Source organism: Amblyomma mixtum, chromosome 1 (assembly GCF_055824585.1).
Source record: "Amblyomma mixtum isolate Tamu chromosome 1, ASM5582458v1, whole genome shotgun sequence".
In the NCBI taxonomy this organism is placed as follows: domain Eukaryota; kingdom Metazoa; phylum Arthropoda; class Arachnida; order Ixodida; family Ixodidae; genus Amblyomma; species Amblyomma mixtum.
Window position 1 is genome coordinate 277338896 of NC_143012.1, and position 27174 is coordinate 277366069.

Sequence of the window (27174 nt, forward strand, 5' to 3'; positions counted from 1 at the left end):
GAAATCTAAATCTTGTTTCCCTCCTCCGCCTTCATCTCCTTACTGGGCGGCTCGCGGAGGAGACAGGCTTGGGAGTCAGCGGACCCTAGGCGGCGGGCCGCGAAGGAAGCTAGCGCGAGCGGCTCGCTTGTCCGAGCGCGTCCATTGTTGCACCCTGCAGCACCGCGGAGCAGCAGAAGATGCTTCTCCGCTCCGCTTTGGGCTGGGAGAGTAGATTTGTTTTGGAGCCGCGCCCGTTGTTCCCCGCGTATAAACGTTTCAACGCTTTCCTGCGACGACGGCAGTCCGCGAGGCGTCCTTTCTGCGATTCTTCACCGGCAGCGCGAAGTCTTTTTCAACGCTTCTTTCCCGCTCGCGCATGCGTTCATTGTGGAACTGGGTCGTCCGTTTTGTGCCACAAGTCTGAAGCGCGCGGCGCGCGTGAGCGCTCTCGACGTGGTCCAGTGGACTTTCTGGGGCGATGTTACGCAGGCGACGGTTGGCCTTTGTTGCGACAAGTGAAAGAGAGAGAGAAGGGGGGTGGGGGCTGAGACGAAAAGGAAATCGCGTTAGCGTATCTTGTCTGACCATGGAAACGTAAGCGAAAGAAATTGTAGAAGAAAGCCAGGAGATGTCTCCTGGGCACACCCATGACTTCCATATCCTTCTGCTGCACTATCGCGAGCCTTTAAGAAAGGCAAAGAGAGTGAGAAAGAAAGAGAGAAAGAAGACTATTGCGATTTGCTCAAATGGCCAAAGCAATAAGCCAATGAAGACCATGGGCCCAGTTACGTTAGTCACCGAAGTGGGTAGGCAGTTAAGAACTAGGCGGGCCTTTATTATCAGGTTCCACAGGGAACAGGAGCACGAATGCATTATTCTGGGTATGTCAGTTTTGCACCGTGAACTACACTTTCAGAGAGGCTTGCATCATCGCATATTGCGTGTGGCAACGTTGCTTGGTTCCCGAGAAAGCGAAATATTACGCCGCGATATAGCCCAACCTTCAATTCTAGTATCTGGCTTCAGGATCTCCAAAGGCGGGGAGTTAAGTGCATGGACTAAGCAAGAAAATCACCCGCGTTGCAGGGTCCAACCCAGTTGGATTATAATCTTTCTCAGCTTTTACCCCGCAGCTGACGCTTTCTGCGTATTATTCAGGCGCAATGGCAGAAGACTGCTACGATGGCGCTCGATCAGGCTGCCCAGTGCGGAGAGTTCTTTTGTGCCATGCTCTGTCTCGAGTTTAGTTCCTTCGTGTCCAACACTGATAGCATCGCGATGCACGTGGTTCGAATTTGGTGACGCAGCGCCGGTGCTCTTTCAAAGGAGTGCCAGCTTTGGGCGAGGTCACCGGACTCGATGTCCAGTCCTGTGCACGCGCGTAACCTCCTACATTCGGGAGATCTGTTCACAAAAGCGGAGATGAGAGGTGGGCGTAGGGGTCAGTCTAATCTCATTCTTTCTTGCTCAGCAGCCAGCGTACGTTTATTGTGTACCTTAGCAGAACGAGCATGCGGCCTGGCGGTGTAAGGGGATTGTCTTTAAAGGTCCTTCAAATAAAAACGACTAGATGATGAGGGAAAAAAAAGCAAGAACGGAGTGTCTATTTGGAGGTGGCTGTGCATTACGCAATCATTCGCAGCGCCTCCTGTCGCCAAAGGTGCGGCCCGTGACACACGATGACAGTGATTTCTGGGCTGCTGTCGCGTCCCCCGTGCATTTCGAGAGAACTGAGGCGACTAAGGAAAGAGGACCAGGCTTGGCCTCATTTGTGTGCCCTTGTGCCCTCTTTCTATGTTGACCTGATCTGTCTCTTGAGCAACGTATATATACACGCCAGAACAGAACGGTCGCGAAAGCAACTTGACCGCTCATGTCTCGTCTCGTGACACGGATGTCGTAATGTTCGCGCGTCGAGACTCATCGCGCATTCCTTGTGTTGTAATATGCTTATAGCGGCTTGTTTGCCTTTGCATCGGAGCTAACGACTACAAAGAACAGTTTAAGGAGACAAATCGGATTCAGTTAAGCAGAGCCACAGCTTGGCTTCGCTACTGCTGATAGCTTTGAGCGCACACAGGAACGTCATATGCTGTCAGTGAAGAACATTTAGCAACAACATTCTTGGCCTGCTGAAAACTGGAATAAGCACTTTGTAATCGAGGTATTGCATCCAGAACTAAACATTAGTCCGAGTGCAGCCCAATCCTCTTTGCTTTAGACATGCTTAACAGTAACGGCTCATTTCCTGCCGCATATGTGTAGTCGACCAGCCGCTACTGTCGCCGCAGTTTTTTCTCAGACAATGCCCATATCTTCATGCCTGGGCAGCACCTTACTCCGAGTCAGTATTTTGGAATCAAATAATCATACGCGTGCATTCATTTGCGCAATTTACGTTTCGTAGCCTCACGGAGGTGACCACAACTGGCAGTATTAGAACGTCCAAGGTAGCATGCGGCGACCTGAGGCCAGTGCATGTTCACTTAAAGAACTACAGGCAAAAATCTTAGCTGTATGTTTCCTTCTCTGTAACTATGGTTAAGACTTAGAATTTCTTCTTTCATGCTATTTCATTTTCGACTTCATCAATCGAACGATGGTTGTGACAAGCAGGGTGTGTGTAGTTCACGTGAGACATCAAAAACTGCAATGTAACCGCTAGTACGCTGTTCTGTTTTCCTCTTGCAATAAGCGAGCTTAAGCATTGCAGCTGGTAAAAACTACGTACCAGCGACTATTTGTAGTTTTTCTTGCTTTACGTGACTTAAACAGTCCATACACATCACAGCCATTGTTCTGTAGCTGAAGCCCATACCGAAAGAGCACCAAGAAGAAAAATTTGATTATAAATTATACAGCGGTCGTGGGGCAATAGGATGGGGTGACCAATATATGCTTATGGCTAACGCATCATTTGAATGTAGAAAACACGCAAGCAAAAATATGGAGTCAAAAGCCCTTTCAACGACTAACTAACGCACACAAACACAAAAAAAAAAACGATAAATGAAAAGCTGATATCAACGACAGAGAAGCAGTTCCATGTTCAGATCTTGAAAGGTAGTACCCTCCAGCTGGTTCCTCCCAAATTATAATTTCCATGTTTGCGGGAAAAGAGAGATGTGAAATAAAATTTATGGGGCGTGTTTCAATGATCCTGAATGCGCTCGCCTTTATATATTTCCTTCGGGGTGATTTCCACAACGCCATGAATATATTTCATTTACTGGACGGCATTTTTTCTCGCTGTGGGAAAGGTCTTTAATCACCGCACCGGAAAACGGGTTGGTTTCGTAATATTCATGAATTTCCCTTCTTTTTTCGTGCCTGAGAATTTCAGTACAATGGAATCGATACTTAAATGAGGTTGGTACATCGAGCTATTATACTATTTCTTCCACGCCCACTGTAGCTTTCTATTCAACCCACGGCAAAGCAATAAAAGTGATCAGATTATAAAAGCCACTAATGCTTCTTTTGTGACGGTCACGAGACCAGCAAGTCCGGGCAGTCTAAGTCGATTTGGGCAAAAAGGGAAAACGATTGAATCCCATTGTCGGAACCTAGTTCGGAAACTTGACCGGGCGGAGTCTACTGTCGACACAATTCTTCCCCGCCCCGCCCCTGTGAAAGGGCTGAGGTGCTAAACAATCAGCTCCTCACACAAGAGTTCTGTCGCCCAGCTCTCATTGTCTGCATTCCTCACCCCCCAAAAAAGGGGCAAATGGGGATAGCATTTCCCCATTGCTTTTATGTGGATCGAACCGCAGGCGAGAATGGCTCCCGACAAAGAGACTCGGCCAGCGTGTGTGAAAACTGACTGAAAAAAGAGCGAAAAGAAAGAAAGGAGCAGGGAGCAACGAAATACAGAAGAATGTTGGATAATGCACTGAGAGGTTTCGAACACTCACTTCACGTGCATGCCTCAAGGGGAGAGTAGGCTTCTTCGTCGATAGAGGGCGGCCGTTCGAACGTTGCTCTTTTATTGGCGGTGCGCATTGTACCCGCATAGACGCAGGGGAGGCAAAATGGCTGCGGCCGCGGCGAGGGGCGTGTGTTTTTTCACGCTTCATTTGGTTCGAACAGAAGGGGGCGCAGTTTCACGCTTGGCTCCCTTTTTGTGTGCCTGCGCACGCGCGCACGAATAGCGGGAAGAGAAAGGCGTCGTCAGCCTTGTTTTGCCGCGCCGTGTTGCGGCCGGATGGGAACAAAGGGCAACGGCTGGGGACGTCGTCGTGCACAGTGCAGCCACACACAGAGACGCTGCTCACTTGGTTCGCGCCGTGCTCTACCATGCAGCGCTGAAATCAAGCCCGCCTTTCCCTTCCCCCATATCGTGTGACAGCGACAGTGCGCGAGCGGGAACAATGGGGAAAAGGAAGCTCCCCTTTCGGTGGCTGCTGTCGTTCCCTGGGCGTCATCCCTTTTCCATTCTTCCCCATCGCCACGTTTTTTAGTTCTTCAGTTAAGTTCTGAGAAGTGAAGTAGACTGAAGTCTTTCGTTAGGAAAAGCTGGCTTCGGGCGCAGTTGTGCAAACGCGACTGGTTTAGCTTCATTGCATGGGAACGTCTAAAAGTAATAACCAGAGTTTAAGCCACCAGTTTCCTGAGTAGGAAACTCAGGACATCAAGTTACGACTTGGGTACACGCGGGATCCGCCCGGAAACTGATAAACTTGATGCAGTACATAAGAAAATGTGTTTGTATTATTACAGTTCAAATAAGTTATTTTCCTTTTCTAAGACGGTGTGTATCTGTATCTTTCTGTATTCTGTATTGATGTGTTTTACTTTGGTCTGCTTATGATGTGTAATCATATGTACACTTGTGCTGCTTGTGCTGTCGGGGGCATAGCCTAGTCAGGCCCCATCAGGGCCTTTTGCTATTGCCTCCTGAGCCAATTTGTACCAAATTGTCTCAAATAAAAAAGAAAGAAAGAAAGAAATGGCTGCTTGCGGGCAAGCAGACGACAAAGTGGAGAGTTAAAGAGATACATCTGTATACGCAGAAGAGCGAAAATTCCGCCGAATGTTTCAGAGTAGGACGCCACTAATTTTAAATACAGGCATTTTGAGGGATAAAGATGGCTTCTGCAGAATAGTAATACTAGTGTTGACAGAGATCAGAAAACAGGTGAACCATGCCAACTAGCAAGCTGCTCAACTATTTTCTACTAGTTAACTTTAAAGCTATTACAGTTAAGCACCTCGCTGTAACTAGATATTCATAGCTGTCCGCCAGTAACTGCCATTTCAGATTTTAGAATTTCGAAAACAAGAATACCCTCGGCTCTGCGGCTCGTTAGTTTTGAGCATCTCGCACGGGTTCCGAACGTGGCTCGTCTATGACGCAAGATAAACAATGCCCACCCGTACTCGCCACTTCATGGTGCCCGTGCCACGTGACCTTTTTTTGACCTGCCCGCACTGCGGTGAGCACCGCTGCTCGGTCACGTGACAGGTCACGTGACACCTGCGCCACAGAGTGCACTGGTGGCGCATTAGGTAACCAGATTGCTAGTCAACGTGACTGACCTGTCTTCTGATGTGCGCCACCATCGCTACTACAACGCTGCAGAAGCCACCGTTTCGCCTCAAAAACCTGTCTTCAAATGTTAATGGCGGGCTTCCCAGAAACACCTGATATGCTGTCGCACTGTGTGTTGTAGTGCTCAGATACTTGAAAAGACATGAGAAGATACCTGAGAAGACTCTTTCGAACACAGAGAGAATTGTGAAACGCCGATAGAAGGGTATGCATGCGGCTTACTGGAAACGTGCGGCACTTAGCATTTCCGTCATGCTGTAATTACTTGTTTCTGAATTAGTTAACCGCGAACCGAATGAGGCTGAAGACGAGACATAACCAACCTGTCCACTGCACACGAGAAAAGCAGAGAAAAACGTGGCGGCTTAGAAGACACATCGTATATCGCCACGTACAGGTAGAGGGGAATTCCGCGAACTGGAAAATTCAAGAACATACGTGAAGCAAAGCAGAATAAGACGGTTCGGACGCAAGTTTCCGGTATGGGTGTCTGACAGATAAGTCGTGCCGCGGGCGTGCAATCGAACAGAGGATATCACAGCCGACTTCGCGTAAGCGTGCATTGCCTGTGGCGGGGTGATTTTTTTTTTTTACGGGTTTTCTCCTGTCGCGCATCCTCAGTGCCGCACGTATCAACAGTTCCTTTCGGAAGATTCGCATCCTGTGTACTTGCAACATGCGCTGTCCTTTGCAAAGACGCCATTCTCCCTGTGCCTCTGGCGGTGCGGGCTGGGTAGTTTTTATTTATTTTTGTTGTCCATTCTACTCCTTGTGAACGAGAAAAGGCCGTTGGCGCACATGTACCGAACACGCATGTCAGGAGACTAGAATATAACGTGTTGTATGATTTCCTACTGCAGGTGCCGAGAGAGAGAGAATTACAGACGCACCGCACAATGTTCCACGGCAAACAAGTACATTTTCACGCAATTTTTCGTATTCTAGGAAGTTAATTTTCGTTTGAACTCCTGGCGCTGTGATTTCCCTCTTTTCCTTTCCCCATAATTTAGATTCTCGAAAACTTCGCTAATATTTCGAATATATCTGATGCTTCGTTTTCGAAGAAAATATACCACAATTTAAGATGATAAGTTTTGAGAAAAACGCCGTGGAAGAAATAAAATTGCTAACAAGGACGACGAGTTTGCAAGACGTAACAGTCCTTGTTTCGAGTTATGTTATTATATTATTTTCCTTTATACCGCAACGTTACCAGAAGCCAAATATGAAGCAGGGTGCTAAATAACAGATGGCGACAGCTGAAGAAAAATCATCCAATAAACCTGCAATTTCGGGAAGGTAAAAGTTAAGTTCACGTCGCACCTCTTATGTGAAGAACTAGGGAACGATGAGACAACATACCAGGGAACGCGTATCGCAGCCAAAATGCTCTATACAGACAATGAAAACGCCCTAACGTTGTAGAAATACGGCGAATGTTGAGGTTATTTTCGTACACACTAAACAAGAAGGCGCTTATACGGGAGTAAAAAGGGAGTAGCCAGTTTTATAGCGCACTTTCTTTTACAAAAGAGTGTGCGCTAGAGGGCAGCCTTACTCTCTCTTTACTCCTTTTTGTTCAGAGTGGGCTGAATAACTATATATGCTCAGCAGAAATCTGAAAAAAGTTTGGCTGAGACGACACGGCCGCAGCGCGAAAGAGCAGGCATCAGTGTCTTGTGTATGGACGAACTTGTAATGAATTCTGCAAGACATGCAATATCAGTTGCATGAAAATAATAACTCGAATGGCGCCATTCCTATCTTCAAAATCCAATGGCGGGTTTCCCAGCAACACACGGCATGCTGTCGCACTGAGTGTTTGCAGTGCTCAGAGACTTGGTAGGCACCGTGCAGACAGTTAAATCCCTCCCCCCCCTCCCCCCCCCCCCCCCAAAAAAAAAGCGGTGCTCGCGTTCCATTCTCATCTGATAGTAGATCAAAGGAACAAATGTATATTAATGGAATAGCGGTCGAGTTGCCGCACCGAACCCCCGCCGATGTCCGGTGTCACGAAATTCGTTGTTGGCCGAGAGAGGACACGTGACCTTGTGACGTCATCACAGCATGCCCACGGGGTTGTGTGAAACCTAGTTGCTATACAGCAAACTATATAGATAATATAAATAAAATATCAAGCAAAAATATGATATATGCAAATGTCGGCCCCGGCACAGCATAACGTACACCTGCCACTGCAGCTAGCAGTCCTAATATGGCGGTTGATGGACCGAGAATTGCAAATAAACGCAAACAAACGCAGAAGTTGCAACAGAAGCTGCTACAAATGTTAAATCGAATGCTATCGCATTCCACTCTGAAGGTGACTTTAGCGTCTCCACAGTTTTTTTTTTTTTTTTCGCATCAGTCTTTGAGCAAGTGTTGCTCGATGCCGTCCGATAAATCGTTCTACATGATGACAAGCCATAACACGTTTACTGCGCGTGAAAGTATGTCATGGCACCGATTCGTATTGTGATTTCAGTTATGTAACGCTTTGGCAACAACATAAAGCCTATTCCTTTTCCGAACAATATCCTCTACCAGGAAGCGTGATGCACTCGGGTTGGGCTAATGGGATTTCCACTACTGATAAAATAATGATTTCAGTATTTTGTCTTGCTGTTTGCGTCACCATTAATCGTACCCACGGAACAGCGTGAAAAGCTGCTTTCATTTTGCAGATTTATCTGCAATATGATACATTTGCTTCATGTGATCGTCCATTCCCTCTGGTCATCCACTGCTGACAGCTTTTGCAGTGTCAAGCTGTCTCCGTCTTAACTGCATGAACATTTTTTTATAGCGCATTTCAATCACAATTAGAACAAAAACGCTCCGTTGCTCTAGAGCCGCCGCTGGTTTTAGCAAGCGTAACATATAGTCCTCCAGGGACGATTCGTCGAAGGTTGTCTTAGAATCTGGAAATAACGGAAATGGTTTGGTTTGGTTTATTGGGGTTTAACGTCCCGAAGCAACTCGGGCTATGAGAGACGCCGTAGTGAAGGGCTCCGGAAATTTCGACCACCTGGGGTTCTTTAACGTGCACTGACATCGCACAGCACACGGGCCTCTAGAATTTCGCCTTCATCGAAATTCAGCCACCGCGGCCGAGATCGAACCCGCGTTTTTCGGGTCAGCAGCCGAGCGCCGTAACCACAGAGCCACCGCGGCGGGGTGAAATAACGGAAATGGTTGAGCCTCTTGGTTCGTGGAAGCAGAGGGTGTTAGCGAATCTGCTTGAAGCAAGGGACGTTTTCCTTTTTTTTTTTTCAGATCAACTCTGTTGCGAAGAAACCTGAACCATCCCATTCCGCCCTTGTTGACTAGAAAGGCTTCATGCTGGCATGTGGCAGACTCCAATTTACTTTTTCATCGTTCGCGGATACTTGTAGCGATCTTTCTCAGTTTTCTAAAAGGTCTACAGCCATAGCTCATGCCGGAAGTGCTTGCAAGAATGCATGACAACTGCATCACTGAGACATGTGCGACAGATACTGCGCCGTTTCCTTTCTTCAAAAACCTATTTACCAATTTTATCACTGAGTAAGAAGAGATTCGTCTCGTGGCACCAAAATACCTCTTCATGGTGCTGTGTTCGCAGCATCCACGGACGACATATGGTATTAAGCATTTAATGCTGGCCATGTTCAGAGGGGCGCCGCGCAAGATTCTCAGGTCTATATACATAATGCATGTAGTAAGAACAAATCATAGAACAACGTGGATTGTCACTCAGGTGACTACGGGAATGCTGAAGTGCTTTTTTTTTTTTTTGCACGCCATGTTAATGCTGTTGGAGCTGCATAAAAAGAGAATAGTCATCAGACACGTTCACAGTTTTTGGTGGCTATCCGAACAGTGACTGACGGCTATCCAAAAATTTTTCAAACTGATGTTGCTCACTTTGGAATGGTGATGCCTCCTTGTTTGAAGACAGATAGTGGCCCGTTAGTATGGCTGCATCTCCCGCAGATAGAAAAGCACGCACGTCCGCTTAGTATAACGTTCAAGAAATGCATCTGAAGAACTTCCATTGCGTGCTCATATTTTGACGGAATGCGTCGAACGTTTTGTTTTGCTGTGTTTTCCGTTTCCTCTTTTCCTCTGCTCACTTTCATATTCCGTGGGCCCTGCGCTGTTTAAATTATATAACTCAGACCGTTTCTCGCTATGTTCGCAGATTTATTTCAGGTGTGCAGTGAGACGTCGTGAAAGTGCATGTTACTAGTGGCAAATATTAAATCAACGCGACTTTCGCAAAGGAGACATTGATCACCAACGTGATTTTCGCGAAGCTGACATCGAGCAGTCCTACGAGTTGTGCGAGCGGACAGACAAAAAAAATTGTAGAACGGCCCAGATAACTCCACTGGGGCAAATGCGATAACTTCATATACACAACCTTGTTCAACGCCGTTCGCGGAAAGCTAACCAGATGGAGCGCAAAAAAATAAAGAGAGAGGGAGATAACGGTTATCTCCTCCTTTTCCCGCGTATCGCAAATACACGCCTCCGAAAGTCAACCAGAGGTCAATGTTAGTGCCCTGTCCGCGTGAAGTGCACGTCACCAACAACAGGTAAGCGCTGATAAGCGTTCCTGACTTAACTGGAAGGCCCACCTACGGTTTCTCGGTTATCCGCAATCGAGTTTAAACGTATGACCGTGTGAAGGTGAGGTACCTAGCGCAGCACAAGGTCGCCACTTGAGTTCCCTTCCACGGAAGTCACATGGCGAACAAAGTGAGATGTTAACATTTCACACGAGCTTCCAGTGACGGGGTGGGGTGGGCGACTGTAGAGTGTCGTTCGGTTTGCGTCAGCTGGGAGGCGCGTAGTGGCTCAGGTGCTCATGGAGTTTTAAAGCGACACCGGCGCTCTGTGGTATAGGGTTAGGAGATCCAATGTTGCCTTGTCACTGAGAGGCACACGCAGAGCTACTACTGGCATTATTTTAGAAACGCTAACACCACCCCCATGACCGCCACCCACACTCGTTTACTGTTGGGTAGTTGATTACAATTAAACTGCAACTTCGCGGTTTTTTCGGGATTCACGTGTCCTAAGGAAACTTATATTGCCATTCCCATCCTGATCAATTCCAAGAGGCTTGGGAGCCGTTCGACGATTCCTCTCTGCGCCAATCAATTTTAAAGTGAGCCGTTTCCGTCGCCTCAGTTCATGCGCCTTCTGCCGGCAACACTGCGTTTGCGACGTCAGGAACATTAATGGCGTGTTATTGCGCTCTCCCCGCGCGAACAATAATTCTTGAGGGTTGCATTGGGTCGTTTTAGGCATTTTATGAACTGAACAGTCATTTCCAGTCGCTATTTTAGCCATTTTAACGCGCGTGCTTGTGTTTTTCAATAATATATGTGACGTCATCGCTGCGTCAACCGGTGCTTCGTCCCCTTTAACCTAACCCAGGTAGGGTTTCTGACTTCCGTTTTTGGTCTTCAAGATTAGTTCTGGGTGACGCGATCGGGCTCAGGCAGTCTCAGCAAACCCTACCTTGATGAACTGATCTCGGAGGCTGTATGTAGCTCTCGCTCCTTTCATCTACTTAGATGGCGCGCGCTCATTCGCTGTCGTCATTGGTAGGTAAAGGTAATTTTTCTGTGCGTATGAGATGACGGTCACAGCGTACATATGCTGACTTCGTGCCGCGTGCGTACTAGAAGAGATGTTTTTTGCGTCTTTTTTTTAACCGGTAGCAATAAGCTCTTGCGCACAATTATGCGTTTTGTACGAACATTCGCACAAGTATCGAATATGCGCAAAATATTCGATCTGTATTCGATTTGGTTTTTTTTTGCTACACTTTGTATTCGTTTCGGTAACAAAGCTACAGTATTCATATTCACTTCGATCTTGGGCAAGTGCTATTCGCATGCCCCTACCTTGATCTTTCCTCTGCGAAAACACGACGTCACGTCAAATAAGGACAATTCTACCAGAGACCTACAACAACAACCTTATTCGTTATGGGGAGGCAGAGAAATGCCTTGGTCATAAAAAAAAAAAACAACCAATTTGGAGAGAGGATACGACTGCGAGTTTGGATCCTGCAATCTCAGGACCAAAAAGACAATTTTGTTCACCCACTGCTGGTAAGCACAACCGGCAGGGCCGACCTCTGGGGTCTCGCTTACGTCGCGCAAAGACGATAGAGAAAGGACGAGGAAGACAGGACGGCACAGGAGGAAGATTGTGCCCTCTTTGTGTGCGCAAAAAAAGAATTCTGAGAATGGACCAACTAGCCCAACAACGTACATTACTGGAAGAATCTACAACCAACCACGATGCTTTGTTGCGTGCTAACCACTAGACAATCTCACGAATGTTGCCGATAGACAGTTCTTGGCTCCCGGATCTCCGCCTGTTATTGGTGCGCCAAGAAGTTCACGGACTTGGGAGCATGCGGAGCGCAATTATGAGAAACGAGGAGACTTTGGGCGGAGCCCTGCCCTCAAGCTGTCGCGTGTGGCGGTCTCATGAGGATTTCTCTCGGGGCATCCACTGCGGCTGTACCGCATATTCTCGAAGTCATTAAGACGCCGCGGCGCGCGGAGATGGATGGGTGGATGGATGGATGTCATTCGGGGTCGGGCTGAGGCTGCGCTTCGTAACGCCCCCTTGTGTGGATGGAAGCTGCCTTTCCTGGGTACGTCCCCTCGTCTTATCGTTCTATGGCACGTCAAAGTGCAAGGCATTGGAACAGGAAAAAAGCACGCGTGTCTTCATTTTGTGGCCGTTAGATGGCGCCTAATGAGAGCTGCCAGTGCCGAAAACGTATCCATACCTGCGAGCTATCTCAACACGGACACCGCGTGTCCGGTCTCGTTCTTTTACTGTTTTCTGGGAATGCTCGCTCTACGTGAGAAGCGCGTAATCTGGTGTTCTGACTCAGCCTCCGGTATCCTGCACAGCACCGCCCTGTAAGGCGTGCTCTGATTCGTCTCCTTTTGCTGAAGGAGTGTGGAAAGCCGAGGCCGTTTCTCCTATGGGTTCTGTCGCAAATCTCGGCCGCACATCTTTGCCGCTTACGTATGCCAAGTAATCAAGCCTATGGGTTACACGCAACGGACGACTGGGGAGTCTTTGAACGTCATTCATGACCGCAAAGACACAAGAAAGAAAACGACCATCTTCGTGCGTATAGCCATCGTCGTCACATCAGTCCGTGAGGGCACAAAATCGGGGTGGTGTCTTGTCGCAGCGAAAAGGCTGTGAATATAAGCTTTTTGTTGCATACAGCTTCGCAACATACCTCATCTGTGCTTTATATGGTTTGTGCCTTCGGTTCAACATGAACATAAAATATACCCGACGGTGACTCGTTGGCGGAAAGGCACAACGCGAACACAAAACCATAGAGCTTTTTTCTTCTTTGTATCTTACAGACCACACGGAAAATTATGAAGTCAAAAGACAATTAACTGTAGTGTGATCTGGAAACAAGAGGCTGGCCGTAAATAATACCGAAATTAGGACGGTTCCTAAGTCACCAGAAGACAACCGAAACCTGCATGCATCAAATATAATATTGAAGTGTGACGTGCAGATGCGAAAATCAAATTTTATAACTTCGTACTGTAGCCATGATTGCAAGGAACTTAGAAAATCGGCTCAAGTTCCCAGGATCCAATGCTCCCGGCCTCCAAGAAGGCCTTTAAAAAGGAATTGATTTTCTTTTGTCATTCCTATCTGGCTATCAATTGCTTCGTTATGACGAAGCTTGTGTGCATGACATGCGGACATCCTGTTAATCACGTTCGCTATTTATAGAAAAGTACGAGAGAAAATAAAAATGGCCGCCGCGGTGGCTCAGTGGCAATGATGCTCGGCTGCTGACCCAAAAGACGCGGGTTCGATCTCGGCCGCGGCGGCTAGAATTTCTTTGGAGGAGAAATTCTAGAGGCCCGTGTACTGTGCGATGTCAGTGCACGTTAAAGAACCCCAGGTGGTCGAAATTTCCGGAGCCCTTCACTACGTCGTCTCTCATGGCCTTAGTCGCTTTGGGACGTTAAACCCGACAAAACCAAACCAAACCAGAAAATAAAAATGCAGCGATATTTGACTACGAGGAGGATAACGTAAGACGAGATCCCATCCCGTTCCGTCTTTCGTCTGCTGGGCATTTTTTTTTCGTTCACGTTCGAAATAAGAACTTAAATTTGCTCCATAATGCGGTGCGTGCATTTTCGGCAAAAGGCCTATTTTTTATTTTTCTTGCATCTGTTAGGACACGTAATACGCCCGGCTGTGCGAGTCTAAAGCGCGGGCAACGAACTTGAGAGCCCCAGTAACCCCAGTTCTAGCATATGAGGCTGCCGTACGATGGGTAGTAAGCTTTCTCGAGAAAAAAATAAAAAGAAAGAAAGACCGGGCGAGTGCGCGAGAACACAATCAGCACTTCAACCGTCATGTTCTGTTTTCGAATCCTGCACCATTGTTGAGGGCGCTGCGGTGAGGGGAAGAGACGTCATCTGCTGTCGGCAACAGCCCAACGCCAGATGTCGAAATGTCTTCCTTCACAAATCCTCGGGAAACCGCAGTGGCTGGGGGAGTTTGCGCGGCATCTGAGAGCATCAGACAGGGCTGCCTTATCGCCGAGCTGTATTGCGCGAGATGGGCAGGGAGGAAATGAAAGGCCACGTCCGTTGCCCCGGAGGCACCGATTCTTTCACGTATATGCGGGAACAGCGCAACTGACTACGGCGAAAGGTCGGCAGTGGTGGGTGCATGTTTTCGTTGTGATGTTCATACCAGACGAGAGGAAGCACATACGACATACATCGGTTGGCATGGTGACATTGCCTTATCAAAGACGCATCGACTCCCTTAATATTGTCTCAATATTTTTCGACTGTAGTCGGATAAAACTCAAGAACGAATCAGTTTTTCCCCGTTAAGGGACCCCCTTCCAGCCAGTGATGTCGGCCTCTTCTCATGAACCTGCTAGTGTGACAACGCAGGGAGCGGCAGTTTAAAGGGGATAGTCGCCTCCCACTCCATCCATGGTCGGGGATAGTGCCCTCCCTGCATATTCACGCTAGCAGGGTCGTGAGAATCGGCCGACGCCATTGACTGGAAGGGGTTCCTTTGACGGGGAAAAGCCACTTCGTTCTTAATTTGTATCCGACTTGGAGGATACGTCGGCACGTATCCCGATGCCGGAAACACTCATAAGGGACCGTTACGGCAATCGGACAAAGAAGAATTCGGGGCACCATAAACAAATGTGACGGCGGCGGCAGAGAAATATTCTTGAGCTGGCAGGGGGCTGGAAACTGCAATTCAGGTTTAGGAACATGCTTTCAGCGCTGTTGCATTACTTTTATGCAGTGCGCACGCTTGTACGCTCCTGTATACGCATGCACGCTTTAGAGGCCACTTATCCGCGCCGCCATATCTTTGGATAAGATCATGCGATGAATGGCGCGTCGACCTCTTCAGTTGACCTGAATTTATTGTATGGCAATGCCTGACAACTGGAAACGAGGGACTTAATTAGTTTTGTTCAGGAAATATTTTTCGACGCACAAAAAAATTTTGGAATACGGAGAGGTGGATTCCCTCGCGTGAATGTAGTACCTTTTGTTTTGCCAACTGGTTGCAAATAGCTCAAAATACAGAGTAAATAGAGGAAAATTTTAACGAAGAGTTGAAATGAAACCAACCACAACCTTAACTAGCTCATAGTTATTTTTATGAAAACTTATCTAGCAAACAACAAAAATTCATTGATATATCTTTCGTGGATAGAGAAATACCAATATGATAGAGAATATGAAGAAAGCGCGAAACGGCAAATGATTTCAATGGCGAATCAAAGAAAGAGTATTTAAAATATCATATTCATACCGTGTCCAGGCATTTTTCATCATGTGAATATGGAAAGACATGATGATTGTAGCAGTTTTCCTGGCTAATTAACACAAGGAGGGGCGGCAACTGCAACAAGTGCGTCGCCAGGAATTTGGTGCCAGCCAGGTGCATCGCACAACGAGGTGGGAGCTTTTAATTACTCATGCAAGGCGTTAAAGTTATCTACCCCGGCTTGAAATGCGTATTTTCCTGCATCTAGAGCGCCACAAATGTAAACTTCCATATACGTATTACTCGAACGGCAGCCTCGGATGTCACGGTGGAGCTTTAGTTATTGCGCCAATTATCGCTCTTGCATTTGCAGTTATATGCTTTCTTGATGCTTAATAAGTTCTCCTAAGTGGGAAAAACTATCTGGAAGTGAAGTCTACAGGCTCTTCGAAAAAAGGATAATCACAAGTCGCCAAAATCACTGGTCCCATTCTACGGCAATCATACATTCTCCCCATTTATATATATATATATATATATATATATATATATATATATATATATATATATATATATATATATATATATATATATATATATATATATATATATATATATATATATATATATATATACCTCTACATGAAGTAAATATTAAGTCCTTCGTAACGCATTTCGCCAAAAACACCAACACGTATAAGCGCGCAAGTCCACATATTCTGGCTTGATGAGATTCACTGGTCACTGACCATGGTCAAACACAAATGACGTTTCGTCCCATCCCCATTCTCTAACCCTATTCTCTGATCAACCGCGCCAGGGAAGTATGCAGTGAAGACGCAGCCCTAAACCAAGAAATGAAGAGCGTGGAAAATGACTTAAAAAGAAACGGCTACCCGCTTTCCTTCATTCGGAACACGCAAAGAAGATTGGCTCCATCGAAGAAGCCTATTGCCAGGGAAGACTAAAGTGCTAACGCACCGAAACCGAAACGAGCCCCTATCCCGTATGTATCAGGGATCAGCGAGGCGGTGGCGCGGATGTTCCGCAAGCACGGCGTCCATGTCGCACATGTATACCAACAAGCAAGATAAGAAATGAGCTCGTAAACGTGAAAGACCAGCTCCCTCGTGCCAAGTTTCCCGGCGTGGTTTAGAAAATCACCTGCGCCGACTGTTCATCAGTTTACATAGGCGAAATGAAAGGTCTCACGAGACGCCTGAAAGAACATCAGTACGACGTACGAAAGGAAAAGTGACAACGAACGCAATCGCGGAGCATGCGCAAGAGACTGGCCATGAAATTAACTGGAACGAAGCAGATATAGTGACAACAGAAAAGAATGTATCAGCCCGCCGGAATCTCTAATCACTAATCATCCAGATTACGCCCAACACAATAAATAAGAATGATGGCACATTGCACCCTATCTACACTAAATATATAAACACGATACTAACCGCTACAAAAAGCCCGGGACGGCCGTGCTGTTCTGCCGTTACGGCGTTGCAAGATGTTAAGCATGAAACACTTTTAGGTCCCATTCTCGGCAAGCATCGTCCGGAACCAAGCCTCACATATACATTCCGAAATCCCCCCCGATCGAACCAGCACACGCACAAATAATTCACTTTCATTGGCATAGTGCACGTGCTAGATCGAGGATAAATCATCATCGCCATCACTATTACGTTCGTTCTGCGCTTCCAAAGCGGAGGCTCGGCGGCAGCGCTGTAGCAGCCGTGGACGCGGGTGAGTCGAGACAGAAAGACTCGGGTGTCATGAACGGCAGTTTCATCTATAAACGCACACGAAGGGGACCGAAACGGCCGACCTCATCGCGATGTTCCAAGAAGAGCATCACGTAGCGAAAGCAGCCAGAGACGTGGAGTGCATGTTGCCTTTTTCACAACTAGTTTAATGGGAAGGCAACAAACACTTAAATATGAAAAGATATCACAGGTAAGTACAGGTTAAAAAAAAAACAGTTTAGATTCCATGTTATGACTGAACAAACTCAAAAATTTCGCAGATAACCTATTTCCTTTTTCGTGAGCGATACTGACGGCTTACTCACGCAATTACCGTGCGAGGCAATGTGGAAAGCTTCCATCACCTCCTTGATTCTTTGTTGAGGGTGACAGAATAGAACCTCTGTTGCCACAAAGATAGGCCGGCAATTATTGCATTCTTGGAGGTGTTCCCTCACCCCTGAGGTACTGCCATTGTTGTGCTCTTTAAGGCGAATGTTCAAACAACGCCCAGTCTGCCCTATGTACACCAGACCACAGAGAAAAGGGATTTTGTACACCACTCCTGTTTCACTGGTTTCGTTGCTGTCTTTTGTTTGTTCGCGCCCACAATTTTCATCATGAACAACCTATACAACTAGCCCAGCTTTCCATTCTGTTGAACGTGGAGTGCACTGCGTGAGGGAGGTCGAGCGCGCTGTCTATAGATGGACGAAAAACAACTGAGGTAGGCGGCTCTTCAAGCCGTAAAAGCAAACAGGGAGACCATACATGATCCCCATCTCGAAGAGCCAAGCAAACGGACGGGTGGATGCCCAGTGTGGGTATACTGCCATCTATAAGCCGTGACAGGATATGTCCCGCCTTCCAGCAGGGCATTTCGTAGCACTTACAACTACGTTCGACGACGAGACACAGTGCATTTTTTCTTTCTTTTACATTCGGAGGCGTTCTCAAGAGAGCGGAAACGCTAATAACAAAAATGACTGAGGCTTTTTGAAAGCAGAACCACGATTCTGGATTACGTACACCGGTCTGTGGTCACATTTCGCACCACACTGAGAAGGCGCACCTTAATTAAAACGTCGCTGCATGTCATTTTGAACCATCTTCAGAGGAATTTAAGGGGTGAGGTGGGAGAAATTTTAGAAAGGAAAATTATACTGAAGACCGTTTTTTCGACCAAAAAAGCCCAAGAAATGCCTTTTTCAAATGGGGCTGCCCACACCTCAACCGCCCCTTCCAACACCGACCAGCAAATCCGCCCCTGTCTTAATCAGTGCGCGTATAAAACGGGAATGCTTTTTTCGCCCGTAAGAAAATGGCTGATTCCTTACTCTAGCCTGGACTACTTTGCTTAGAATGAATAGGCCTGAACGCAGTGTTCGCCGACTCATTCCATTCAGAAACACCAAAGATGGGCGCATTGGCAGCCTTCTTACCTACGTATCCGGCAACGTCTCGACATCACGACCTAGCAGTAATAGAATGCTAGAGCAGATCGCATATGTTGTTTGTGCCAGCTCAGTACACTCTGTGGGCTCCATGCTCCAAATTTCTTCTTGTCTGTTCCTGAAAATGGTTAAACACAGGAACAGGTGGTTATTGCCGAGCCGTTCGAGTAAACAGTGAACATAATCAACCCTTGACGCACATGACCGGGCACGCCGTAGCAAGGTAGCCTTCGCTGAAGGCAGCAGTGATATCTTTGTGGACGATGCGATCGATTAAACGTCATGTGGGATAATCTGTACTGTTACAACACGTCGCAGCGTGCGTGAGTCTTTGATTGGCGTGAATGAGCAAATGTGTAATAGTAAATTGAGACGGTAATTAGCCGAACCTTGTCATCGACGTCCCACTGCGAACGTGCTTCCGCGGTTGCACCGTTCATTTATTGCCTATCATTAGCTAAGCGTTCGCGGTGCCAAATTTGCATCGCAGCTCGGCGAGTTTCTGTGTTGCGCAAGCATGTTATAACTGCTAATTGATCTCCAACGTGACGCGTGGTAGGCATATGTATGCGTTCGAGCTGCACTTATGTGTTCTCTGTCTTGATACCGAGGAACGATGCCGATAACAGAGATACGGTGCCGAGAAACGGCATGCATCGACATATATAGGGTGTTTCACGTAACTTGAACCAAGGATTTAAAAAAAGCGGTAAACCGCAGCTCGCTGAAACCAACGATACATTGCTCGCCATCATGTGGCGCTCCTCAGAATATTTTTAGTGCACTTAATTAGTTAATTATCTGAGATGAATTATGCAAATTTTCAAATATTCATTTTAGTGCCAAGACCGTTACGTTAGGTTGTAGAGCGCGTTTATAAGCAACCGATCCAGTTTACTGTAGCATCGTATCTCCTACGGTGTCCTTTTTTTCGGCATCTAAAGAAAGCCCGCGAAATATGAAAAAATACCACGTGACTACGGTCGTGCGCTACCAAATTGCAGCGCTCTCAACGGCGTTTCGAGCAAACGGAGTGTGCCCGCTGACCGTGGCGAAGTGAACGAAGCCCGCGAAATATGAAAGAATACCACGTGACTACGGTCGTGCGCTACCAAATTGCAGCGCTCTCAACGGCGTTTCGAGCAAACGGAGTGTGCCCGTTGACCGTGGCGAAGTGAACGGCCGCCGCTCTTGGCAGCGGCTTGACAGTCCGTCAGCACTTTCCGCGGCGGCGGCCTCTGGAGTCACAATTTCTACAGGGCTTAATGTTCATGAGGACCGTCCCCACGGAGGAAATGCGCCGTCTTTCCCTGAAGTGCTCTCCTTGTCTCGGCTCGATGCTGGCAGGCGTGCACCAAATTTAGCCACTTTCTCTTTTTTTTTTTTGTCTGCCTGCTGCTTCATTTCGCTTTCCTCTCTTTTCCGTGAAGCTTTTAGAACCGATCGACGAGCTGAAAAAAAGGCTCGTGAGCTATTCTGGCCATGTGTGCGAGGGGAGTTTACCTGGGAAATTTTACGTTCAATTCCGGCGAGGCTACGGATTCCATAATTGTCGTCTTAAAAAAGGCACCAACCCGTCGTTAGTATTTCTTCTTTGCGTGTACTGCTGAGTTCGTGCTAAGGATGGTTAAGTACGAATTTTCCCGCCACTCGAATCAAACACGTGACGCCTTTTTGTAGCGAATGGTGGCGCAGCCTAAGCCCCTGGAATCCGCGAAAAACAACTGTGTCGACGCAACGTAGTTTTGCTGAGGGATCGGCCAGTAATAGCTACACCCGTATCTCATTTCTTGACCTCCGTTTTCAGTGAAGGAAGCATCTTTGTCGCTACAATGCGATACAGACAACTATACCTCTTTAGGCCTACCTCACCAGAGCACGTTTCAGGTCTGATGGGAAAAAAACATGCCGTGCACTGAGAGAGCTATAATAGGGAAAAGAATGGCTGCGAGACGTTTGTAATCGGGAAAATAAAGGCCGCGGGGGAGCGATCGTTACAAGCAAAACCGGATCAGAAGCGAAAGTCGATGGTTTTCCCCATCGCGGATGGCCCTTTGACGTAACGTTGTTTGCATCAGGGTATATGTCAGAAACGAGGACGATAGGTTTTGCACAGGCGCAGACATTAGAGACCTTTAGTATAGCGTATGAGCGCTTAGGTACGTTATACGCAGCATTTAGCCGGAGGTTACTGTGGAAGTCGCAAGAGCACATTTAGTTCACCGTACAACAACCCAAACGCAACGATAGCCAAGGCCGCAGCGGCGCCATCTGGTGTTGTAATGCAAAAACATTTTGTGTCATATTTTTCGCGCTTAGCGAAGGCATTGGCCAATAACACTGACAATTTCTCTCCGATGCATGCGCTGCCATGTTGACTACGCTATTTTTCCTGGCGTACGCAAAAGCACGCAGGCTAAATTCCAAAATTAGAGAGTTACATCGTTACCACGTTTAAGTTACCGTTTACCAGGCTCGGCTAGCGACATCTGCGCATGCGCGCCCATTACCGGGCCGCTAGCACTTTACAGCAGGGGGGTAAAGCGCGGCGAGGAGGTTGTGATACACTCGAGCAGCGCCATCTTGTTACTCCCATAGTTGCCTGTACTTATTTGTGGTTCGTGGTATTGAAAATTAAGCGATCATTTTCAATATAGCGACACAAAACACATTAAAAATAAACCTCTAGAACTGTAAACGTCGAATAAAGTGCTTAAGCATTACACTTAATTTTTTTATTGCTCTAAACATTGAAATATGCGGACGTGTGCCACAGAATTTAAGAAAGTTTCGTTTTCGTTTCGTGTGCTGTAGCAGCTGTAGGTTACCGAGGGATGCTAGTTCATTGCTACTTACAGCGTAGACTGCAGGACAGAATTAAGACACGGCAGTTTAATACGCCCAATACGCATTGCATTACACACCTCTCCGCGCCGTGTGTACTTCGGAATCACTCACTCCCGCCGCTCTGTCCGCGGTCTTTCGCACGAGCGTTGGCTTCTCTGCTGGTTTTGTTTTCGATGTCTGATTCGGGGCCGGGAAAGCACTGCAGACGCCAGTCGTCTCCGGTGCGCACATTGGTCGAACGTACTTCTCATGCGCACGTCGGTCGATCGCGTACAAGAAACTGGACGCTAGACCCGTCGGCACGCACCACGCTGTGACTCCGCGCGACGCGATCTACCGCGTTGCCCAGCTCTTGCACAGAGTTTCAGAAGAATGCGCCATCGTGCATCATATGCAAAACAAGGTGTCAAAAGCGATCGGGCATTTCGCTTCATTTGTGAGCAATGTTCTTTGGAAAATTCACAACGCCACTGTCGCGCGTTTTTTTCGTCAAGATTTTTTTGTACGCATTCAGCACGCATGACAAGCATTAATTCGTGGAGCCTTACGTTTAGTGGTATATATTACAGGCCTGGCAGTGAAACAGTATATGAATTCCTGAGAACAACAAAAACCCTGCAAAAGTGGCTAAGCACTATTACGGCACCAATGCCTAGTTACATATAGGGCAGAGGATCTGATCAAGACATTTCGAGCTGTCATGCTTTTACAGCAGCCACACCAGGCACATTTTGAAACCAGATGCAGTGCCAACAATATTCCAAAGGGTACATAGTGAGCAGGTAGGTGCAAATTGTGGCTGCTCTCTGTTTATGTCTAGTAGAAGCTGCATTCAGTGTGAAATTTTAATGCTTGTTACGAGTGAGTTTTGAAAATTATGCTGAACCTAGCTGCAGCCTTTACAGCCAAATCGTAAGCAAAAAGAGGTAAACTTAACTTTTCAACAAAACACTAAATATTTAGGTTAATATTAAAAATTTACTAACTGGTATGTCAGTACGAAAGTAAAGGCAGAAATGCAGCATAAAAAGAATCAGGTTCATGATAAATAAAATGCATCATGTATCAGCAGTTCAAAGTGGTGCACTAGATGGGAGTATTTACGCAGGAGAGACTGTGTGTTAGGCATGTCTACATTATTACACAGAATTCTGACAGAGGTCGTGGTGTCTTACCAAGTCTGTCTGCGTAGGGTGATAAGTTATAATACAGTGAGTGCCTCAGTTCGTGCAATACTTTTACTTCAGGTTGCAAGCACACCTCACGGTGCTATTTCAGGATTGCAGTGTTCGCCACTTATGTCACAGCAAAATCGCAAGCAGGTAAGGTTAGATGAGCAGAAAGACCAATGCTTCAGGCAACAAAATTTTTATCTCAGGGTATATCTATGTAGGAGCACGCAAGCTCAGAAGCAGACAGTTCACAGACAATGTCCTCAATCCCCTCATGAGCTCAGTCACCCTTGAGGAAGCTCCCACACTTGCAGGTAAAACACAATGAATCCGAATGCTGGTGTCTCCGGTAATGTAAATGTTTTTACTTCAGGCCATTAGTGTGACAACGTATCTCAGCCAACCGGTCACCTTACCTATATGCAAATCTGGCTGAGAAGTACTTGAAGCTGGGCTTGTTGGTGCATATTCGTGAAAGACATGACAGCGGAAAACCAATCCATGCGATCAAGAGCATGGATAAGGGCGAAGGCTATATAAACGTTCTTCTTTGAATAAATCCAGTTGAAAGTGCAGCACTCATCCTGTTCCCTTACTCGTCCGTGTTTCTGTTTTCCGCTCTCATGTCTTTCACGTATATGCAAATCCCCCTGCAAGCACTTGCACACACCCACAACAAAGTCCCCACGCAAGCGAAAGTAGGCGAGATGCTTCAGATAAATAGCTAGAACCTCGGGTCAAAACTGATCTTGCTTCAGGACAAGTCTACACCACTAACCCCCAGCTCAATAGCAGCATCATCAGGGAAATCTCCACGCACGTGCTTGCAGGTAACATAAAAAAGGTAGAAGGTGCCCTGTCTTCTCTGACAAGCCAAATTTGCACTTGGGATATGAAGCACGCTGCAAAAGAGGATTTTTGATTAATTTCAATCCCTGGGGTTATTGGTTGGTTGGTTGGTTTATTCGGTTTAACGTCCCAAAGCGACTGAGGCTATGAGAGACGCCGTAGTGAAGGGCTCCGGAAATTTCGACCACCTGGGGTTCTTTAACGTGCACTGACATCGCACAGTACACGGGCCTCGAATTTCTCCTCCAAAGAAATTCAACCGCCGCGGCCGGGATCGAACCCGCGTCTTTCGGGCCAGCAGCCGAGCACCATAGCCACTGAGCCACCGCGGCGGCCCTGGGGGTTATTGTACATGCCACAAATTTATTAGAAAATACAGAGTACCAGCTGTTCTAGCTAGCTGTACTGTATACTCTCTTAAATGCTCCTCCATCACACAATCAAAACTTGGCATTCAATAACTGTTGATACAGTAACAGTAGTGGGGTAGCTTCACCAGTGGATTGAAGGAATGAACCTGGCCAATGTGCTTCTTTATGAAGTAGAATCCCAGTGTCAAATTCAGGCCTGCATTCCTTTAGATTGCAAATATCTCGTGTTGTGTCTTATGTCAGATAAATGGCAGTGATATGCCAAACGCAAGGTAAATGGGTCTCTTGACTGTAGTAGAGGAAATAAGATTCTTTGTTGCAGTTTCTAAAACACACCTTATACTTGTGATGCAAAAACACTGCAAAGGTCACTGAAGTGTTCAGCAAGTACTCACTCATTTATTAGTGCTAAAACAATCTAAATACAAATCAGTTGCACATTTAAGCTTTTACACAGGCACTCATGTGAATTCTGAAGGTCTGATTTTTTGGTTTTGTGCGGTTTAGCATCCAAGAGTGGCATAGGCTACGAGGGACACTATTTCTGAAGGGATCTGCACAAGACGCAAAGTTGTGCTATAAATAACAGGCATGATGAAGAGTGACATGGAACATTTATTCCAACATTGTTCATACGAAATCATTGTATTAAGATACTAAGTTGAAGACGCTTTTTTTTTTTGAAGCACCAACAATATCGCATCAAGGCAGCCCTATTAGGTGTTGAAAAGTTAAGAGCACAGGTCTTGGCACTGTTTCTATTTTTTTTTTTCATGTGCATTCTTCGAGCATGAGAACAGAGGTGCAAGGTATTGAATGCTACATTGTGCATGACTGAGGCATCATTTACATGCTATATTTATTTGTCTTATGTGTACAACAGTAATATCAGTGAATTTATAGAAAAAATAAAAAAAAACGCATTCACAAACATAAACATAGCAAGTAATCTCACCTGCTTGTAATTGTAAAGATACACTGGTTGTCAATTTTTTTATACAGAACATGGCATGAATTTTTAATATTTCGAAAGCTGTACGCGAGAAAACTGTATTCCAACATTTCTATTTACCGTGCACAATGCTCTGCTGGTGCTCCCTGAACGCGACTTATCCCACATGTCTCTTGCATGCAGTTCTTTCATGTATGTACGCTTCGCTGGTGCTTCAGAGCACACAGATGAAACCAATCAGAGCGGAGTCCGTTACAGATTTCGCGTTGTATTTAAACAGAATTCGCATCTTGACAGGCAGTGGTAGAAAATGAAAACAGTACAGAAGGCAGGCGCTGCACTATACGCGTGTGTCGTCTCGCTTCTGCCTCGCATCCGCGGGAGAAAACAGGAGGTGACGATGGTTCACACTTTACTAAAGTGACTCCAGGTAACGCCAAAATGCATGGGGCATGCATGTCTTATAACGCCCCGTACATCAAAACAAACCTTTCTGAACCTCACCCCTAATCCTCGCTGGTCTCGGCTCACACAAACACAAATCACACATAATGAGCGGCACAGGATTCACCATCTGTCTAACTGTCTTTGTACGCCCACAGCCGCGAACATTTCGCACGTGAACTAAAAAGAAATCAACACAGTACGTAAGCAAGCCGCAGCACCGTTCCTCGCACAGCTCTTTAGCGCGCACTACGACGCGCGCGGCCATGCTGGGCGAGGTTGCCAGGTTAGTACGCTGTAATTGACGTTAAACCGTCAAACTTGGTCTCGGTCGTCTGTATCATGCAGGGAACCATGAGCGAAGTAACAAGATGGCTGCCATCCACGGTTAGAAAAAAAAGGGAGAGGGTTTACATGGGAATGCTGCCGTCGCTTTCTCTCTAGAGTTGGTATATTAACTCTATGCTTTACAGAATCTCTTTTAGCGTTGCGGAGAGAGTTAGCGTTCGCTCGTAAACAAACATGGCGGCGCCCTTCGCGGCCGCTTCGGACCACATACAGCGTCGCCGCCGCATTCTCCGGCGCCATTTCTCGCTCTAAATGAAGGCATTCGCTCTTTATTCGCATACATTCACTCATACGTCTAGGTTTAAGTGACAACTAGCGCATGTCGTTGAGATAATTCTGGTAAAGGCGCAAGAAACGGGGACGCAGAAGGCCCACAAATGACAGGACTGACGCCAACTTGCAACTGGGGTTTATTGCACCAAGCCTGCCTTTTGTACCACAACCAAGCCATATCAACAAATGCATAAACGTTGTACATATCAAACGGCAATTCATGCGAACACTGGCAACGTTTATGCATTTGTTGATATGGCTTGGTTGTGGTACAAAAGGCAGGCTTGGTGCAATAAACCCCAGTTGCAATTGGCGTCAGTCCGGTCTTTTGTGTGCCTTGTGTGTCCCCGTTTCTTGCGCCTTTACCATTTTTTCTTTCAACATGACCCCACCCGCCCAAACTAGAGTTTTACTGAGAAAATTCAGCGATTTTCGAGCAATTAAGCCTAACTATCCGCGTACGTAGCTAAAGTAACAACGACAACACTGTAGGTTTTGTGCCAGCTTTAACATGTTCCTCTATTTTCATTGTTTTCTTCCTTGAATATCAAAAACATTCTGGCAATGCTTGTCATATTCATCACTAAATTCAGAAAAAAAAAGTTCCTCCAGTCCAGAGTTCAAGCGCTTTGTCTTACTGTCACCAGATGACGCCATTATGTTTACATCCAAGCATCCAAAGAAGCGACGAAGCGCGCGGCAAACAAAAGGTGGTGTAGCTATTTGTAGCTGCGTTTTTTACAGCGTTTGCTACGTAGTAAGCGCAGCGCACGCAAGCTTAGTGCGTTCTGTGTAGTTAACTTTTCTACTGGTCAGGGTATTTGTCAAACCGCTGAGCCGGTCGTTAGCAGAAAAGTAGCCTGCACATAAATAGCATGTAGCTACTCACTGCAGAGAAATTGTTGCAATGCATGCTATTTTTGTTTGTAATTAATGCTGGGCCATCTGCCATCATCATCATTCGTTTGCACCTTACGGTAACTTGTTACGGGAGAGACGGTATGCTAAAGCGTCTCCTAGCGTGCGCAGCGCTAACCGGAAAGCCCGGCGTCCGGTAACGATATGCTATAACTCTCTAGTAGCGTACGTAACGTACTAAAGTAGCGTACTAAAAGTCTCTATTGAATGCTCACGACGAGACAAGCAAACTCACAACGAAACATCACCGCCGAATTGAAATATGCGGATACTACCAGCATGAACAAGAGTGCGTTTTTTCTGCGCAAAATTAGATGGCACTTAGGAAACAGACATACGCAGGACAAACGCTTATCTGTACCTAAAGTTCAGCGTCTAATTTCTCTAAAGTTCAGCGTCGAAGCCTCGTCTAATTTCGGACTGAACAAATGCATTCCAAT

The 27174-nt window shown here is 46.7% G+C and overlaps 1 protein-coding gene and 1 pseudogene across 1 annotated transcript in view; one reads left to right on the forward strand and one right to left on the reverse strand.

Moving 5' to 3' along the window:
• LOC149371807 (uncharacterized) overlaps window positions 1-27174 on the reverse strand; it is a 92773-nt gene that overhangs the window by 51243 nt on the left and 14356 nt on the right. The gene's annotated exons all lie outside the window — the stretch shown is intronic.
• On the forward strand, window positions 10070-24268 carry LOC149371808 (uncharacterized; annotated as a pseudogene).